The sequence below is a fragment of the Mastomys coucha genome, unplaced genomic scaffold (genome assembly GCF_008632895.1).
Source record: "Mastomys coucha isolate ucsf_1 unplaced genomic scaffold, UCSF_Mcou_1 pScaffold23, whole genome shotgun sequence".
Classification (NCBI taxonomy): Eukaryota; Metazoa; Chordata; class Mammalia; order Rodentia; family Muridae; genus Mastomys; species Mastomys coucha.
In genome coordinates this window covers 56,591,981-56,602,491 of record NW_022196906.1, presented here as the reverse complement: position 1 = coordinate 56,602,491, position 10,511 = coordinate 56,591,981, and the positions used below count along the sequence as shown (strand labels likewise).

The 10,511-nt window shown below is 46.9% G+C and overlaps 1 long non-coding RNA gene across 1 annotated transcript in view; it reads left to right on the top strand.

The window, feature by feature from the left end:
• Nucleotides 1-10,511, top strand: part of LOC116073162 — a 13,293-nt gene that overhangs the window by 1,455 nt on the left and 1,327 nt on the right. Inside the window, exon 2 of the long non-coding RNA XR_004111700.1 lies at nt 7,990-8,157. This is a non-coding gene — a long non-coding RNA (uncharacterized LOC116073162). The remainder of the gene's footprint in view (nt 1-7,989; nt 8,158-10,511) is intronic.

Sequence of the window (10,511 nt, the reverse complement as noted above, 5' to 3'; positions counted from 1 at the left end):
GAAATCCGCCTGCCTCTGCCTCCCAAGTGCTGGGATTAAAGGCGTGCGCCACCACCGCCCGGCTGTTAGGTGTTTTATCACAGTACCAATTATGAAGCCAGGATGGTTGCCTGATTAGTCATCTACTCAAAATGAGTCTTAGATCCCAAGCTCTACATGGGAAGTGGACTGTTGTATGGCAGATGACCCCCAGATGCATCTATGGCCCCGGGTCTTAAAGGTACAAGGACACATCCAACCCTCTGTACTGAAGGACCCAATTGACCATGGGTCCTCATAGCCACTCTCATCGCTCTGCATCTTGGAGCTAGCTTTGTTGACCCAACACTTCCTGAAAAGTAAGCAGGCTGTGAAAGTACCAACAAATGGTATTGGCTAGTGTCATGACGAAGTCCCACATTTTTTATCACCAAGTGATCCTGGTACATAGATATTATTCACTTAAACAACGAGTCACTGTCAACAAATTCCAGGGTGCTGAGTGAAATTAGCAAAACAAACTATGGGCTTAAAATTCATTCAAAGTTCAAATTAACGACAGCACTTGCTTTCAATTAGTCTGTCCAACTCTTTGAACATCAACCCTCTCCTACTGGTCTGATTTTTTCTTTTAATAAATAAATAAACAAGTGTGATTAACCCTTTTGTTCAATTGCTGTTGGGTTCAATCATATCATTGTGAAACTATGTTCTTGTCTGGGAATGAGGTAATTAAATGGTGAGTTGACAGGAAGGTGGCAGGGTGGCTGTGTAGTTCGTCTGGGGTCTGCCACCCCCATGGCTTTGGGGACCCTTGTGACTGAAGGGTGGAGAACAATAAGGGGTCCATGAGGATGAGGGATATTTGAGATGAGGGTTCTCACTGTCTCCATTCTTGGAGAAACCTTGTCACACCCATGCTCTGGGCTCAGTCCTCCCTACCCTACATACCTGGGTTTGCTTCCCACAGGCTCTGTGACATTGCCCCCAAACTCAGCCCCTTCCCCTAGGACCTAACATAACCTCACTCAGTTAAATGGTGAGTTGACAGGAAGGTGGCAGGGTGGCTGTGTAGTTTGTCTTGGGGACCTCTGACACCTCTCTTAGTTGCTTTAACTGGAGTATTGAGTCCCCTCAGACGCTGCCCTCCAGCCCTGCTCCTTGGGCCTCCCCACACTTCAGATCTTCCAGATGGACCATACAGTTCTCTTTTGCCTGTTCCGGGAGCTGCTCAGGGGTCTGTCTGCACCCTCATTCTGCTCTTTAACAGATGTTACAGGTCTCTCTCTCTCTGTAATCCACCACAGACACTTCTGCCAACCTTTAGCTAGCCACTCCACATTCAAAATCCTGCCATAGTGCTCCATTGCCTTGGCAATCCAGTCCGAAGCTTCTCATCAAGGGTGGCCATTACCAGCAGCCACTACCTGCTGGACAGAGCCTCCCCTGACTGTCCCACCTTTGATCCCTGTGCAGTTTGAATGGTCAGTCCCATCTCGGCTTCCCATCATGCCCTGTACTCTCCTGCCCTCAAACTTTTGGTCACAGCAGCCTCGTGCAGGAAAAGCAAGCCTTTTCCATTTCTCTCTCCTAGGAAAATCACTCTTTCCAAAGCCTGCTCAGTGCTCACATCTGCCACAAAGCTTCTTTGCCTCACCCTAGGCTCCAGCGATCTGTCAACTTCAAAGAGCTTGAGAGCTTATTGTCTGGAACATTCTTTTTGATCCTTAAAAAGAAGCTTTGTGATTTTCTTTCCTCCATTCACTCGGCTGACTAGTACATTCTTTGAAAGCAGGGACATGCCTTATGAACCCTGTGAATGGTCCTTGCTTAATGAGTGAAAACATTTCTGAGCCTTCTCTGAGAAGAGGGTGTGCTGGGTAGTCTTATATCAACTTGACATATAAACTAGAGGTATTTGAATGGACAAAATCTTAATTGAGAAAATACCACCATAAGATTCAGCTGTAAGGCATTTTCTTAGTTAATGATTTGTGGGGAGGGCCCAGCCCATTGTGTGGGGGTGCCATCCTGGGCTGGTGGTTCTTGGTTCTATAAGAAAGCAGGCTGAGCCATGGGAGCAAGCCAGTAGGCAGCACTCCTCCATGACCTCTGCATCAGCTCCTGCCTCCAGGTTCCTGCCCTGTTTGGGTTCCTGTCCTGACCTCCTTCGGTGGTGAACAGCATTATGGAAATGTAAGCTGAACAAACCCTTTTCTCCCCAACTTTCTTTTTTGGTCGTGACATTTTTGGGCACAGCAATAAAAACCCTAAGAAAGAGGTGATGTGGTGATGTGTTCATTTCTCTCATCTCCAGCTTTCAGGAGGTGGCTCAAATGAATTAGCAAGGAGGCTATGCCTAAGAGTGGCTACGCCAGGCATCTGCTTGGGATTTCCCTGAGGCAGGCAGCCTAGAAGAACCCCCATCACATACGGACATAGTGTTTGCACTGTAGCAGTTTCTTGTTGGCTGTGGCCATGAACCATATGCTCCACTAGCTCACATCACTCATTTGTCTCCCCAGAGACTCAGAGAGTGGGCACAACTCCAAAGGTCTAAGGTGCATGCACTTTTACCTCCGTTCTCTGTGCAGAGCCGCTGCAGAGAAGTCAGTTGCGTGGCAACATTAGGAAACCTGGCCCCTCCAGCAGCAGAATTCTCCATGCATGGCAGAATATCTCTGTGGACCCTCAGGATTCTCCTATCAAAGATCCCAGGTTGTGGCCCAGGTCGTGAGGCCTCTCCTTTCTCAGGGCCAAGAATAGAAAGAAATAGCCCTCGGTGTCTTCCAGCTGTGGTTCCTCTCCCCAGCTCCCCAAGCCAGCCGGTGTCTCCTATGCACTAGCAAGCTAATGTTTATATTCTTTTTTATTTTGTGTGTGTGGTATGCATACGTGCATGTGTGCAGCATGTACACACACATGGACTCTCTCTCTGTATGTATGTATGTATGTATGTATGCATGTATGTATGTATATGAGTATAGACACATATGTGCCTTGGCATGAGTGTTAAGGTCAGAAGACAACCTTGGGTGTTGGTTCTCACTTACAGGGTCTCTTGTTTACTGTTGTATACGCTAGGATACCTGGCCTGTGAGCTCCGACGTCTTTGCCTCCCAGCTACCATAGGAGTGTTGGGTTTATAGACACATGCCACCACATCCTTTTTTACTTGAGTACTGGGATACGTACTCAGATCTTGTTTACACAGTAGACACTTTACTGAATGAACCCTTGCCTTTGGTCCATGTGTTGTATTATTATTATTATTATTATTATTATTGCTACTACTCTTATTATTGTTATTATTATTACTACTACTACTATTACAATTATTACTACTACCTACTACTACTACTACTACTACTACTACTACTACTACTACTGATGTGCTTTTGAGGTATAGTTTCAATCTATCACCTTCTGCCTCTGCCTACTGAGTGCTTGTTATAGGTTAGCTTAGAGTTATCCATCACAAGCTCACATTTAAGAAAGGACACCTTAGGTATGCAAGGAGCTGCACCAAGGGTTTCACACATGTCATCTTCTCCCATACTCATGGAAACCTGCTAGTAAAGATTAGAGAGAAGACGACCCAGGCTGGAGGAAGCTCTGGGTCCAGCTGGGAGACAGATTAGGTTAAAAGTACAGCTGAGTCCATGGCCCCTCCTTCAACAGCTGTATTCGCTCTGCCCCTAGCCTCCCAGTTCTAAAGCCCTGTGTCTGGGAAGCCCCTACCCTGGCTGCCTGGATCATGGTTTGCTCTAGCTGGTTTTCCCTGTTTCCCTCCATCATAGTATGAACTGGTGGCTTCAGGCACTCTGTAGAATCACTGGCCCTCTGGTAGAATTTCAAGTTTGCAGTAGGAAAATATTTGAGGCTTGGGGAGTTTTTTCTTCTCCCAGAGTTCCTGAAGTTATAGCAAAAAGCTGCCTTTTCAAGATGAGCCAGAGAATGTGTTCTGTAACCAGATCCCTGGAGAAGGGGACTGTGGTGCCAAGGCTCTGGCCCAGGTTCTGGGTGCTGAGAGCCAGATCACCAAGCAAATGAGGGAGAAACACAAAGCCAGCAGCTGCGCAGCTCCTGGGCCAAAGCTAGGCTTTTCATTAGCTGGATTGCTATTTGCCCTGGGGTTGCATCTGACATAGGGCTGATGGGCCATAGCAGGTGTGGCCCAATTGTGGCAGCTGCTTCCACCTGCGCAGTAATTAACACACAGCACTTAGGGGGTGAAAGGCAGAGTAACGGCTCATCTGAGGGCACTGAGGTACAGGGAGTACATCCAGGCAGTCTAAGCAATCTTCCATCTTCAAAGGATGGGAAACTGGGGCGGGAGGGAAGGCAGGTAAGAAGAGTTGGGTAACAGGGACGGCATCTGAATAACCATAAGGACCCAGGTACCAGCCCTACCACACTAATAAGAGCTCATGTCTATTAGTGTTTATTAGTCTATTAGTGTCTATTAGCTGCAGGGTAGGGTTAGCCTCTAAGCTGTGACTCAGCTCTTAGACTCAAACAACCTTTCAGGTAACAGTGTTAATTTTGAGCCTTTACTAAGTGCTATGCTGGGCCAAATCACATTCCTTTGGTCCTCACACAAATTCAACAGATATTATTACACTCTTACTTTCAAGAGGAGGAAATAAAGGATGAGGAGGTTATCTGGACAATAATGAGCAGAACTGGAATTTGAACCCAGCTAAGTGAGTTCAATAAGATATAAGCAAGGCTCATGTCTCACTCCAGGACAGAGCAGCAATTCTCAGGGCCCAGGCAAATCTCACTGGCTTGGTAGAAAAGCAGATTCTTGAGGCTGGGGCTGTAGCTTAGTTTATAGAGTGGTTGCTTAGCATGCATGAAGCTCTGAGTTCCGTCCCCAGAAGCACATAAGCCAGGGGTGGTGATGCATCCCTGTGATCCCAGCACTTAGAAGGTGAAAGGAGAGGGGAGGATCAGAAACTCAAGGTCATCCTCCAAGTGTGAGCCTAAAATCCTTCTTTAAGTTGCTCTGTCAGGGGTTTTGGCTCAGCAATGAGACAGAGTCACATAGATATTTGGGTTGACAGCATGGAAGGATGGCACCAGTGATGGGGATTTGAGAATCCCAGAAGCATAGACCAGCAGAGGGAGGGGGAGAAGAAGCGAGAAAGGGATGCTCTCCTCAAACTCTCCCCATCTCACTTGCCCTGTTCTGCAGGGACAGATTCTCACCACCATCCTTCCACCCCCAGCTTCCAGTCCGAGAATGGTGCTGACACCCTGCTCACTCTTGATGCCTCTTGTCTTCCCAGCCTCCTTCAGATGCATACATAACACAGGCTGTAAGGCTCCTTTAGAGAGGTGGCTAGTGACTGGAAATATGGCAGGGGGTGAGCTCTCCTGCCCTTCTGGATCCTTGGCTTTAAGAAAAGAGCTTTTGCAATTCATGCTGAGATCACCTCGGAGACTGACTTTTGACCAGATAGCTTAAGGTCCTCCTGGTTAGTCCACAGGCAGACAGCTGAGAGCATCCCCAGAGAGGAAGATAAGTCCCTGGAGAAAGATATGTATAGTCTATAGCAACATATTCAGTGGTGGTTTGAATGAGAACACTGCCCACCCCAGCCTTCCAGGGCTCAGATGTTTGACTCCTTGACCCCCAGTTGGCAGTGATGCCCACTTGGTAGTTTTAGGAGGTGTGGTCTTGCTGGGAGCAGTTTTTGAGGTTTGAAAAAAATCTCCCACAGGTGGCATAGCCCTTTAATCCCAGCACTTGGGAAGTAGACACAGGCAGATCTCCTTGTGAGTTTGAGACCAACCTGGTCTACAGAGAGAGTTCCAGGGCAGCCCGAGTTCCACAGAGGAACCCTGTCTAGAAAAACAAAACAAACAGACAAGCAAACAAAAATGTCTCCCATCATTCCCAGTGTTCCTAGTGGTTTCTCTGCTTTGTGCTTGGAGTTTAAGATGTGAGGTCTCAGCACCCAGTTCCTTCAGCCATGCCTGCTGCTTGCTGCCACCTTCCTCCCCATCCCTGCCCCCCACTGACTCAGTTCTCTGGAACTAAAAACTCCTGTGGTCATGGTGTTTTATCACATCAATAGAAAAGTAGCTAATAAACTCCCCTTGATTTTCAACCTTTACATAGATACTTGAGCCTATGATGAAGGAAGGGAGTGAGCTAAGATCATAGTCTCTCTACAAGGTTCACATGCAGGAGTTTTTAGGTCTGTTTTCCCAATTTCCCTCTTTTCCCATTGCCAGTGGTTTCAGAGTCAATGTTTCATCATTAATTTAAGGGTGTAATCCCTATTAGAATTCCATCTCCATTGACTGGGTTCTGGGCTTAGGTCAGTCAGGGTTCAAATCTTAGTTCTACTGTTTGTTACTCGTTACGTTCTGGGTTAAATATTTAAACTCTCAGAGCTTCGTGGTTTCCTTTTGTAAAGTGGAATCCATGTTTTATGCTTCCAGACACATATCTATAGATACTTATTATTAATTCAAGGGTTAAAAATATGTCTGGATTTCTCACAATGTCTTCAAAATTACATAAAGAGAGGTGTGTTTAGACATAGAAGTCAGTGGTTGACAATTCTGACATCGACTTAGATTGCTGTTGTTTCTACAAGTACAATTGTAAAATAATAATACAATATGGACAGGGCATGTGGTGGCACATGCCTTTAATGCCAGTGCTCAGGAGGTAGAGGCAGGCAGATCTGTGAGTTCAAAGATAGCCTGGACCACATAGGAAGTTTTATATTGAGACCATGTACCCCCCCACCCCGTGGGAGTGAGTGTGTGTGTGTGTGTGTGTGTACATAATTTTAATATTAAGTTTTACCAGACAAGACCTATGAATGCAGAGGATTCCTAGTATGACACAGTGTGACAGTATGGGAATGTCTTGTGTGTGTGTGTGTGTGTGTGTGTGTATGTGTGTGTGTATGTTTGGCTGGGTGGTGGCTGGGAGCATTACTAACCCTCATTTCTTTCTCTGGTCTACTTGTTTCCCCCTCCCTGAAGGCTGAAAGGCAGACTATGACTTGCAATTACTAGCAGTAGAACTGAAGGAGCCCATTACCTGGGCTCTTCAAAGGCAAGCACAGAAAGAGCTACTTAGCCTCTTAATTGAATGCAGCCTCCCAGCGTCATCTGAGGCTTGGAGCTGTCCCCAGACTCGGTGCCTGTCCCCTTGATGGTCATGAGTGAACTCTTTTATGTGTTCTCATGAGGAAAGAGAAGAGTGCTTCTCTGTAACAGCCCCAGACACATGTTTGTGAGCCAGAAAGATCACGAAGCCTGTTTCATCAGGTTTGAATGAGAGCTGGGGACTGAGGAGGGAAGAGAGGTTTGGAGGAATCAGGCTCCCATGGGAACCTGAATTCTAACTTCCTGGCTGCTTGGAGATCAATGGTAGCCTTTGTATGTGCTTCCCAGCTGGAGAGGCCTGGGGCTGGCAGGTGTTTTACATTATTAATAGTGAGATCTCTTTCCTTCCTGATAATCTATTCTCCTTCCACATGTATGGAACCACTTAGAAAACCAGCTGTGTCTATGTGAGTGTTGAGTAGATAGCAAAGCAACAGCCCCTACTCATCAAGTGTGGTAGGCCTTGTGCCTAGGGCCCTCTGGACTTCCAAGGGCCAGGAAGAGATTTTAACTTGGGTTTCTCATAAAACCAGGAAGAAAAATAATGAAAGAAACAATAATTATTATAGTCTAATGAATCAACTATTTGTCTATACTAGTGCAGTTACAAAATATAATGCTTAACACCTTATTTTGCTGGAAGGACCCACAAAGGCAAAAGTGCATAAGGTCTGGGGAAATTATGGTCCTAGACACAAGGTTGCAAGGCATTTTAGTGGAGTCTGAAGACAGAGATGTGATTCTACCTTGGGCTCTGGTAACCTCTTGACCTCAACTAAGTCACTCCCCTAGGTTGTAGTGGTCTCGGTGGTCCAGGGTTCTGAAGTGCAGAACAGGACCTAACGTCCCCCTTATCTCTTCCTCTCTTGCCAGGATCTAAGGACATTATACAACTGGACTTTCATAAGCATTCAGTAGGTGTGTGCCTATGGGGACCACTGTGCACACAGTGGGTCTGCACTCCATTGTGCAGGACTGAAGGGTTCCTCAGGAGCACTGAAGAACTCGTGAGCAGCCATTACCTCTCCGTTCCTAGGAAAGGTAAGTTAGTAAACACCTGGGCTCTTGAAGGTGTGTGGGATCCCAGGTGTGTGGGGCACAACCCCACCAGAACCCAGCAAAGTGAGGTAGTCTGACTGAGGTACAGCAGCTGGTAGGGACAGAAGGTTCCAGAAGTGAGAGGTGTGGCCCACCTACAGACCAGCTGATTATCTAGCTCAGTGGACCCCTCAGCTGATATGAAGAATTGAAGAGATCTGGGAACTGAAATGTCTTTTCATAAATGCACTTCATTTATTATTATACACTTGAGCCAGCAAGACGGCCCAGTCAGTAAAGGTGCTGACAACCCAAGTTCAGTCCTAGAACCAGGTATAGGTAGGAGAAAACTGAATCCACAAAGTTGCCCATTGTCCACACGTGTGTCACCAAATATATGCCTCCTCACACAAAAGTAAATTTGTAAAGAGAGAGAGAGAAAGAGAGGGGGAGGGAGAGAGGCAAGGTGCGGGGAGAGGCCAAGGATGGTGTTTCCCATTCCAGAGGAGGATCAATTTAAAGTCATCTTCAGCTACATAATGAATTCGAGGTCAGACCGGGTTGCATGATACCCTGTCCAATGAGGAGCAGGGAAAAAGAAAGAAAGAATGAGACCATGGGAGAGAGGGAATGCGGGAACATTTTGGTTAGGATCTGCTGTTCTTGATGTGACACAGCTTCCTCCTTCTTCCCAGAGACTCATGGGAAACAAGGCAGCACCAGAACAGGGTTGTGTGTTCTGAGCTATCATTTGCTGATAAGCATGTCCGCCATGTGCACGTGCACCAACCTGCCTCCTTGCTCCTCTCCTTCCTCTTCCCCTTCCCTGTTTCTCCCTTCTGACTTCCCCCTCTCATCTGTCCTTTATTCTGCTCTTCACCTCCCTTTTCCCAGAAAGTTCTTTCTTCTCACTAAAAATGCAGGGAACATGCCTATCTCGGGCTTCCCAGCTGTGGGGACCCCAGGCTGGCATGTCAGGAAGGCTTCTCATAGCAGCTGCTCAATCTTTTGGTCATATGATGAATAGGCTTGGACGCCTTGCTTTGTGAAGTCTTTCCGGGTCGCCCCAGCATCACTTGTTGTTTATTTAATTTCCTGATCCTCTCATTGCATTCCTTCTGTGCCTTGGTAGGGAATGGAGGTGATCTTTTTCAATTGATCCATGAGAACAGAGTCCAGGTGGTCATGCCCAGCCAGCTGTGGAGAGATCAGCCAGCTGGACTTCACTCTGCCAGCCTGCAGAGCTGGCAGGTCAGAGGCCTACAGATACAAGCCCCACCATCTGCAGGGGGCAAACCAAAGACAATTTGAACTAGTGAAGGACAGCTTGGCTATGTTTATCTATGCTGTGGGGAAGAGGGAAAGCAGGACTCAGCTAGAAGGGTACAAGTCTCCATAACTGTGATGGGATGTAGAGCCGACTGAACGGAGGACAGAGCTCTCTCTCCCTCTGTGGAACTCTACCCACCAGGGCCCCAAGCAGCTGTAATTAACAATCAAAGAACTATGCATTCACGTAATCAAAAACCATCTTGAAACTTCTCAGATGGGCAGTTCGATAATAAATGCTTTTGAAGTTTGTCTTCCAAGCAGGTGTTTTCAAAGTCTACAGGGAAGGGTCCTCCAAGCTTTCTGAAGACATGGGTTGGGGAAAAAATGCAAGCCTGAATATATTTCTTGACACAACAATTCATTTCTAAGAACGGATCCTAAGAAAGGCATGCCATCCAAGAGTGAGGACCTGGGTTTGAATCCCCAGAGACTACTTGAAGTTGGACATCATGATGGGTCAGAAATTGGTTCTCCCCAGGTTCTAGAAGCCAGACACCAGTTGTCAGGGTGGCATACCCTTACAGGCTGCAGGGCCGCATCTTTCCTGGCTGCTGCCATTCTATGGGGGCACTTCCTCCACTCTAGTCTCTGCCGCCATCGCCACACATTCTCTTCTCTGGGTGACTCTCCTCTGTGTGTTTTTTATAAATCCATGAAGTCCTAGATTTATCTGAATAATCCAGGATGGCCTTGTCTTGAGACCCTAGGCTTAAAGCATCCACAAAATCCTTCTATTAGTCAGCTTCTCATTTCTACGACCAAAATGCCTAACAAACAACTGAAGGAGAAAGGATCCAATCATTTATGGTCGCTCCATTAGGGTATCGTGGCCTAGGAGGGCTTCTACCTCATGGCAGACATGAAAAATAATCTAGTGGCAGTGGCTTGGAGGATGGCATGATAATCATGGTGTGTGTGTGTAGGGGTGTGTGTGTGTGTAGGTGTGTGTGCTAGTAGGTGTGTGTGTATGCCACGCACACTTGCGTGATGGCGGTATTTGAGGCGAAAACTTCAAGGAAAGTCAG